Below are 9,604 nucleotides of genomic sequence, written 5' to 3'. Positions count from 1 at the left end.
TTTTTCAACCGGTCCTGTCCAGATGCTTAGATGTGGAGAATAAGGATCAGAGTGTCTATTAATCTAAATCTAATCTTTATGTTTAATTTTTAGACTTTTAATAGCTTTAAGCGGAAGGAAAAAAGTATGTGAAGTTTTGGAATTGTTTAATTTCACCTTGAATTGATCATATTGATCATTATTTATGATATTGTGTTGTCAGAATGGCCAGGTTTTGATTGAGCATGAGCTAAAATGAATAAAGTGTCATATTTTTGCTGCAATGAGGTGCAATAGTAACTCAACATGGAATTTAAAATAGAAGAGAAACTCTTGTAAAACTGCACAAGTGTATGCCAACACAGAAAAATGTGTTGCAAAAGTAGAAGCCATAAACTTAGTTGTTTATGTACTTTAATTTCTCATACACATGGCAAGAGGTTTTCTTCCAAAGACCCTTTTAAATCAAAACTAAAAAAACCATTCGCTTTCAGTTAAATGCCATCTTGGGAAAAGGGCGGCCTGACGTCTTGCTCGCTTTCAGTCAAGTGGGTCAACTGTAGCCTGGTTGACACAGCTTTGGAGAAGGCGCTGCGGCATAAGGTTATAAGAGCTTGTTAACATTCCAGTGCCAGGGACCCCGCGTGGCTTCCTAATAAGGGACGTCTTTGTGCGGACCGCCAAGCCGGTCAAGAGACGGGGATACGACACGAGGCGACGCTCACGCCACTGGAGGAACAAACACGGCACTGTGTGCTGGTGGACAAAGGCACAACTGCACCGCGTGTGTATGACGATCTCCTCAAGCCCGAAATAGAATATGTCAAAACATTACATCATTTGGCTGCTTTACTCAAAAATAATAACGGTTAAATAAGTACATCTTTGTGTAACCAACTGAAACGCCTCCAAGATGTACCCGTACCAGCCTCAGAAAGTAAGTATTACTTGAGATAGCAAAGGGTTGGCAGTTGGGGGGCAGGCGTTGTAGATAATGGAGAACAACTTGATACCGTTAGGAAAAGTCAGTGTCAGGTCCTGGCATTGTGCAATGCCCTTACAGACACTGCCATTCTGGCTTTGTTAAGGTACTGATACTCTGAGAACAGAAATGCACCCATTTCCCATTCACCCAGGTTATACCCATTGCCTAAAAAGGCTTCCTATCTCCCCGTCTTCTTCATCCTTGACAGAGGTCTTGTCTGATTTGACAGCATCCAAAAGGATGTGGTTGTCCTTTGTCCTTGCCTTCTCTGTCACAACACCTTGCTTATCATACACATAGGCCCCTATGATTCAAACTCTCACACAATTCCCCCTGATTTGAGGGTTTGATATGATAACTTGAAACTTTTGAATGGACAGAGCAGTATCTGATAAAAAGTCAAAGACTGATACTCGAGAGACAAAACAGTCAGATTGCATGTTAGGGGGTTCAGAAATGCCAAATTGAATGACAATGTCCAGCGAGGCCACGGGTATCATTTTAGCTGTAATCTAAAGGAAGAGTCAAGGGAATTCAGCACTGAATAAAGGGAAAGTTTTGAAAAACACGCTGGAATCAACCCAACAATATCCCCGTAGAAAATTCTATCCATTCCCAATCTAGTGTAAAATTATAAAATATTTAAATTTATTTTTATAAAAAGATTAAAAGAAATGGATTTAAAGCCCTGAATATTCAGTTTTTCATAGATCTAAAACAATGTTTATATTAGCTTTTAAAATAAATCTTTAGATTTTACAAAAGGATTTTTGAACTAAAAACACAGGAAAAAATGATCAAAAAATTACAATTACTGATTTAAAAGGGGAAAAATCAGGACATTTATTACACATCTCATTTTAATTTAATCCTAAAACAGAAAGTCAGCATTCATGATTTACTCTCCCGGGCCACACAAAATGATGCGTAGGGCCAGATTTGGCCCCCGGGCCGCCACTTTGACACAAGTAAACAAGACCATTATTTGTAGTCATACTTTTGCCGATATCTACTCACTATATCACTGTATCTAACAGTCATTATTACAGTTTTTTTAATCGCAATTCTCAACAACAATCATTGATGGCTTGAAAGAATCATTATCCGCCTGAGAAATTGATCAGTAAACACAATAGCCCACCCTGACCTCAAAGAATAACATGATCCACAGCGCATGTCATCTGAAGTAAACAATCCCAAGAGAAAACAACATTAAAAGGTTTTAAAAAAAAAGTATAGACAGCAGACTCAGTACAGTAGATGGAGAAAATAGCCAATAATGTTTCCCGGCTGACAACAACATGTCCATGCACTTTACACAAAGAAAGAGCACTTCCATACACGCACACACAGGTGGCGAGTAGTGTTGCCATGGCTCCCCCTGTGCTACAGCTGACAAGTGTTTTCTGTAACCATTGGAAACACACGGAGAGCCAATGCGTGCAGCAGAACAACGAGAGGTCATTTGGAAACCTCGATAGGTCAGATTTGGCCAAACTGTTGCAACTATACAGTTTAAATAAGATCTATTTATCCTTTTGGTCAAAGTAAGTCATGTTCAGTGATGATATTTTCATTCTAATTCTAAGGTCAAGATGGAAAAGTGTAAAATTGTAAATAAAAATACCAAAAAGAATCACTAGATCATATGTTTTAGATTTCTTTTTTCTTACTGCTTTTCTCCTCTTTCCTATTTCTCATCTGTATGCGCTAACCTGAAGCAGATCCCTGTGATGTGTCTGAAATAATATTCATGCTCGAGGCCACAATTCACGAGATGATTGAGAGCTGTGTTTGAAGTGGCTAGAACGAAGAATATTGCATGCTCCAGAACTCTGTTTAAAAGACCAACTACCCAGGTCAGTTATTAGGATTGGGCACAAGGACTTTATCGCGTACTGCAGAACTGAGTTTGTTGTTTATCCTGTTTATCCGCTTTTGAAATGGAAGTGAATGACAGGCCAATGGGAGGCACAGAGGTTTCTAAACAGAGTCAGTAACGGTCCGTCACTTCCATGACACCCCTCTCAGCATACCCCTGACTCGTGAACTAACCCCACCAGCGCGTCAAAGAATGTAAACGTGACCTGGCTTGTCAAAATCGGCCTAGTTTCCCACGTCGGAGGAAGCAAAGGACCAAAAAAGAGGCGACGTCTCAGAAGAGACTTTAACGAAAGAAAAAGGGCTGTCAAGAATGCATTTTGCCATGATGGTGTAAGATATGCTGACTCACTCTTTGCAATTGCTGGTTAGTTTTGCATCAGTTTGGTGCGAGTTATAAAAATAGTCCATTTATGTTAAGACATCAGCTCTGCCGTTTTTGGGTGTATCAGCCCACACCCTCTTATATCTTCTCTGTACAGTACCATGCCTTCAAGGCCTTCTCTGCTGGCCAAAGAAATATCTGAATCATATATTATATTTTGTCCATCAATACTTAAATTAAATAATATTAAATAATTCCAAAATGTCAGTTAGCTTCCTTTCATTGATTTCTCCCCTGATTTCCACTGCATCCAGATGTGTGTTTTCATATTGAAGCATTTAACCAATCAGGTATTTATCAAAATAAAGATAAAACTAAGATGCAATCAAACATGAAAACAACCTTGGAATACATACTGTGAATAAACCATGAGTTCCTTTATACTGACTAAGAGTGCCATCTACTGTTGAAATTCTAGATTACTTTTTTTGTTTAAATACTCCAGTCTTAATCTACAGAATAGACCTTAATTCCTTCCTAGACCTCAAAATTTTCAGGCCTGACAAGACAGCATGCCCAGTTCCATTGAAGATAGAAGATGAGGTGATGTGAGGTTTGCTACAAATAAATAAATATAGAAATAAATGAAAATATAAAACAAACCTGCTATGTCAAAGACTAACAAAACTCCTTTGAGGATTTCTCCATCCTAAAATAACTGATGCCTATCATGTACCAGTAATTTATTCTTGGTCAGCATTTACAAGTCTTATTCTTGCCTTTTTGCGTCATAAAAATCCAGAGGATCATGTTTTTAGACACTAAACTGTCCATAACCCTATAAATAGACCAAATCAACAGTCATCCACCAGGTGCTTTACATAACCTGACATTCCTTGCCTGGCCTGTCATGGCTTAACAGTATTAGCCTTATTGCTTTGTGGGCCTTTGGAGATGATTAAGACTTTTTTTTTACAAGATCAGAAGGCATGTGGCTGTCAGTACTGAATTATCCAGACTAAACACCAAGACACGTGGGCAAACATTTGGTGGATTAATGCCGCTCAATGGCCCAGAAGCTAATAGCTGCAACCTACACGCGTGAGTTGTTTTGTTTTTTTGACCCACTGAGCACAGTTGCTTGTTATGCATGCATAGCTCCACAATCGGAATGCCTTTTTTTAACGATACTCAGCCCAGGAACAGTTTTTCCCCTTTCTTTTAATAGGGAAAATTTGTATTTCTGATCAAAATATTTCAAGCAATCCCAAATTTATGTAGAATGTATTGATTTATTTTTGTGCTCGGAATTGAAACAGAAATATAACATAAGTGCCTACTCTCAAATAACCTTAAAAGTAAAAGGATAACATTTATAATGATACAATTTATGCAAACTCAATGTGGAAAACAAGATGGGAGGAGAAAAGAAACAAACTACTTCATTCTTCTGCGTACAATTTGTTTATTTAGAAATTTACAATGCAATGTATCCTTTTTCCAAAAGGCATGAAAATATTTGAAATATAAACATGCTTAGAAAAGAAATGGACTTTGCATCTCTCGATTTCTTGTACAATATATGCATTGTTTTTGCACTGTCCTCAATTGTAAAATGCTCAGCATTGTTAGTGCAACTGCCACAAAGCACACTGCACAACAGATTTGATTATCTCCTCAGCTGCATGATTTCTGCATAAAACCAATGCAGCTCACTGTTACTGATAAATTATGCATAACGCTCATGGCTTTTTTTAAGGGTTACCTGCACCAGAGTGGGTATGGAAGTGTGGCGTACACAATAATTGCACACTATACTTCGTCAGACCACAAACTCCCTGGTGGTGCATAATGGACTCAGTAATGCAATGAAATCTTTATCTTCCCATGCAAGGTCCCCTTATGAATCAGACTTAATGGCGTGAAGTCAACACAGAATGGTCCCGGCTAGTGTGATGGCCTTTGTGGTTGCACGTTTGCTAATGAGGCAGCAGCAGAGTAGGGAGATGCACTTGGCCCAGGTAATTTGCACGGAACATGGGTCACCACTTCCTCTCCAGCCATATGGAATATCACTCTCAAACTCAGATAGGAAGAAAGACAAACAGATATTTTCTATGTTTTTGTTGCATGCTTTCTAAGTAACATTTCTGTGACAATGTGACAAGGATTAAGCTTTTTTTTTTAAGAGGCAGCTGACTTTGAAAGGCAGACTACACCCCAGACTGGTCGCCACTCAGTCACAGGGTGCACAGCAAGACACACGACCATTCCAACTAACAATAATCCCGCCACCAGTGGGAATCAAGCCCGCGAGTGAACCTCCACACCATCAGGCAACGCCTAATCGTATTAAAAACAAAAATATGCTTGTGTGTGTATGTTTGGGGGATACTAAAAAGAAAATATACTTATTGTAGTATTACTTGAGGAATTTTTATATCTTCAGCAATGCATGCAATTCAATCAAATATTAATGACTACTTTTGCCTGAATGTCCTTATGGAGTTTTGATATGTAAATAGAAATATAACTCGAGGGAATCACCAAAAAAATAATTGAATTGAGCTACGGACTGAATGGAATAGATAATTGCAGAATATTTCATATACTTTTGAATATATAAAAGTGGGAAAGGAGTAAATGACTGTTGTTTGTTGCTATTCATTGTTATAAACATCCACACCAACAGCACTTATAGATTATGGTGCAACATTCATTTTCTTTCATTTTCATTCTGTTTATTTACAGTTATATTTCAATTTTCTCTAGTGGGCTTTATATTATCTGTATATAATAATACTGGTTTGTGCGTTATTTATTGAGACGTTCACGTCTAATCGGAAAATGTGCTTCCATAAATATTTTGTGAAACATCTTTAAAGTAAAACAACAAGCCCTACAATTGGCTTTTCTATTTTAACCAGGAGATGGCAGTGACTGCAAAGTAATCAACGCCGATATTCAAACATTAAACCAACATGGACTGGACACTTATTGTTGTATTCTGTGGGTGTGAGTCGGCTATTAGTGGATAATTAATCAATTGGTCACCCGGATAGTGCAAATTGTGTTTGGCACGTGCGGCACTTTGCAGATTATGATGGTACTAACATGGTCTTAATGATAAAGTGCTCAATTTACATTTTTTTCTGTTACACAAATGAGTTGGCGGTTCACTTTTTATAAATATGTTTGAGTTCTGTTTTTTAACGAGTCACGTGAATGTGTCATTTTCCCCCTTCATTTAGGAAGCCATATAATTAAAACATTTTTGCAATACAAATATAAATAATCTGTAGGAAATTACATGTAATAAGAATCATGCACGAAACACATTTCAGGACAAACTTTGTACTCTGGAGGGGACGGGATTGAATACGTCGCCATGGCAACGCGGGCGTAAACAGACGGTAGGTGTCGTAAAAAGGCTGCTGTTGAAAAAGAGTCGGGAGACATTCTATTGTGGTTGTAGACGAGCGGAGTGGTGATCCGCTACTCAGGCGAGAAAAGGGGAAAACAAACACGCTTCTTCTCCTCATATTGGCACTCATGCCACTCGGAGACACACGGATTTCCACGCGGCACCCCAGAACTCGGCTCTTTTGTGAAAAGGACGCACGATGAGCCGGTATACGAAGAGTTAAGACTCGATCACCCAACTGTTTATCTCGGCGGCTAGCAGGCTAGCTGGCTATATGCGCGGGGAGCCGCTACTACGAGGAACCGCGAAGAGAAGCTCTCGTGTTGTTGATCGATGGGAAAACAAACCCCTACAAACTGCCTTTTCATCGCTTTTTGTTGCCTTCTGTGAAGCGTGAAACTTTGAAGAATGACCCAGTGAGATCCGATCGTCCGCTTATTCTTTTTTTCTTTACTTAAACAGAAAAGAAGGAAAAGTCTCTCAGGTTTGTTGGCTTGATTTCAACTTGGCTTGCATGGTATAGTGTCTCTTTTTTATTTTGGCATCAATGTATTTTTCTTTTTTGTCAATGGCTCCATGTGTGTTTTTTTCTCTTTTACAAAAGGTTTCGCGTGACACTTGAGTTGCATTTTCTGTTTCTCTGATGGAAGAAGATAAGAACATTTCTTATCAGATGCCCGCATCTTCTGCAAGTGGTGACAAAACAGCTAACTTTAACTCTAGTTGGATGCGTGTGATGTTTTTGCAAGAAAACAACTCTTTATGAGTCATTTGTCACCTGATCAAAACATTTTGTCATTTGTGAAAGTGTTCCCAAGTTCATCTATTTATGCTTTAAATGCAGAATAAATAGAAATACCACCAGGGCATTTGTATACCCTTTTTTTCAGTACCCAAAACCAACTTAAAATAAATCAAAGCATGCCATAATATTGACCTAAAATGTCTTTTTGAATGAATCTAAACATCCACATTTAAAAGGCTCATTCAGATCACTTTGGGTTTTGACCCATGTCTATGTTTGATACCCCCTTCCTCTAAAAAAATAACCTGTTGACATTTTCAACAGCCGTTGCCAAGGATATTTGCATGTATTTGTTTTCTATTTGCATTGCTCGCCTTGTTTATTTGTTAGAGAAAATTACCAGGATGTGAAATGAAACAAGACCCCTTTTTGATGCAAATGAAACTGCCATGCCCCCTCCCCTCCTCGCAAGTGACCCCTATCTATATTCGTTGCTTGCACAACGGATCTTAATTTATTATGAAGACTCGTGTTGTTTCCCTCGAATGAGAATATTTGTACTGGGCTCAGCGGCCTGGGGGTGTCTGGAAATGTTAACCACAAAGCTCTCACTGGAAGATCACGCTTCTTTTGGTGATCCCAAGCAAATTAAAAGTGTAAATATGAGCCTAATGAATCAGTGGATCTGAAAATTTAATAATCACCTGGTTTGGTTCGTGTGTGTCATTGATAAAATAACGCTGTGGCTTCATGTTGGATTCTTTTGATTATTTTAACAACCTTGGCAGTGCTTTGGAATGCTGGCCCAGTACTAAATGATTCTATATTAGGCATAGTGTGTGTTTATTTCAACTGCGGTCTGAATTGCTTGAGCCTTTAAACATCAGGTAAGTCTTTAAAATCAATCAAAATAAACTGCTAGCCATCTAAGAGTGGAGTACATACATTCTAACCCTGAGATCTTGGAAAATAAATACAACTATGGATTGATAAAGTCCCTATGAGAGGCAAAGGGTGGCTTCTGTTAATTGGTGCTGATTTTTGGAGGCTTAATCTTCATCTCAGAGTGTAAAACGCTTGTGTCATTAGGATCGTCTCGTCTGCACTCTTTCTTGTGTGTATTTTTTTTTTTTTGTATTTGCGATCAAACATTATTGACTCCCTTAGTCGATAACCTTGGCAACTGGGGCTTTGCGTCGCAGTGACAGCTGGGTGGGAAAGTGGGAGCCTCGTCTGATCTTTTCACTAAAGCCGCTCACAAACAGTGTTAAATGCTCTTATTTTTATTTGGGTGGTCTTTGTGGGCTCCAGATTGCCTCTAAGTAGGGGTATTTTACTCCCAAAATTTGGCACATTGCATTTTTTTTTATATTTTTTTTTGTGAGCAATGCATTAGCTCATTTTTTCTTTTTGTTTCCCAAAAATATCTGTTGGTAATGTTGTGCGATAATGCACATGTTTGCTGTTGAAATATTGATTATTAAGTAAGATGCTACTGTGCTGGTGTAAAAAAGTAGTAGTGGATTGAAGTTTTTATGTTAGTTTTCTGGAAAACAAGATATTTTTTATTAAATTGATAGTACAGAAATTGTACATGATAAGTTTAAGAGTAGTGTGAAGAAATTGTCAATATTTTGATTTTTATCAATAAAAAAAGTTGATTAGTGTAATAATTGATGACTTTTCAATTAAATGGTTAACCTCCAGTTAGAGTATCGTCGCAGTACAATTTTGTGTACTTATTTCGGGCCAGTCCTTGACCTTTATAGATGCAATGAAGTCATTTCAACAATTTCGATTCACCTCTGTTGCAATGAAGTCAGTAGGATTAACTCAATATCTTAATCTGAATCCAATTCTACTGATAGAACAATGTAGATCATCCCTTGAGAAAATTCCCCAGTTTATCTGGTTCATCCTGTCAAACCCTGCTGCTGAAGATGAGATGAAGTATTAGAATATTACAGCGTCACCCGCCGCCGCCTGTCGCAACCTTTGTCATTCTGTTTTAAGTCAACACAGAGCCTAGCTTTCGCTTCATCGTGCCCCTGTTTCCTCCCGGTAATGAGGCATTTTGCGGCTCTTAGCATCTGCCCCAACTTGAAACCTACGTTTTGTATGCAGGGCTCATTTCCCATGCATGCAGAGTGGGGGCGCCTTTTGATTTTGCCCCTTTCTCTTTGCCTGTTTTTTTGTGAGGCACGGGAAAAACAGCAGATGTGCTGAAAAAGTTTCTCTGTTCACATGAGCCAATTTGCTGCTTAT

At 38.5% G+C, this 9,604-nt stretch overlaps 1 protein-coding gene across 2 annotated transcripts in view; it reads left to right on the top strand.

Moving 5' to 3' along the window:
* The first annotated feature begins 4,059 nt into the window (after positions 1-4,059).
* dipk2ab (divergent protein kinase domain 2Ab) overlaps positions 4,060-9,604 on the top strand; it is a 29,231-nt gene continuing 23,686 nt past the window's right edge. Inside the window, exon 1 of one of the 2 annotated variants that reach the window (XM_077735889.1) lies at positions 4,060-4,271. The gene's annotated coding sequence lies outside the window, so the exon portion shown is untranslated. Of the gene's footprint in view, positions 4,272-6,612; positions 7,079-9,604 lie in introns of those variants that run through there. The other variant, XM_077735888.1, reaches the window with a different exon arrangement.

This window comes from Stigmatopora nigra, chromosome 16 (genome assembly GCF_051989575.1).
Source record: "Stigmatopora nigra isolate UIUO_SnigA chromosome 16, RoL_Snig_1.1, whole genome shotgun sequence".
Taxonomy (NCBI): domain Eukaryota; kingdom Metazoa; phylum Chordata; class Actinopteri; order Syngnathiformes; family Syngnathidae; genus Stigmatopora; species Stigmatopora nigra.
Note: the sequence above shows the minus strand (reverse complement) of the source record. Positions and strands in the feature narration are given on the sequence as shown.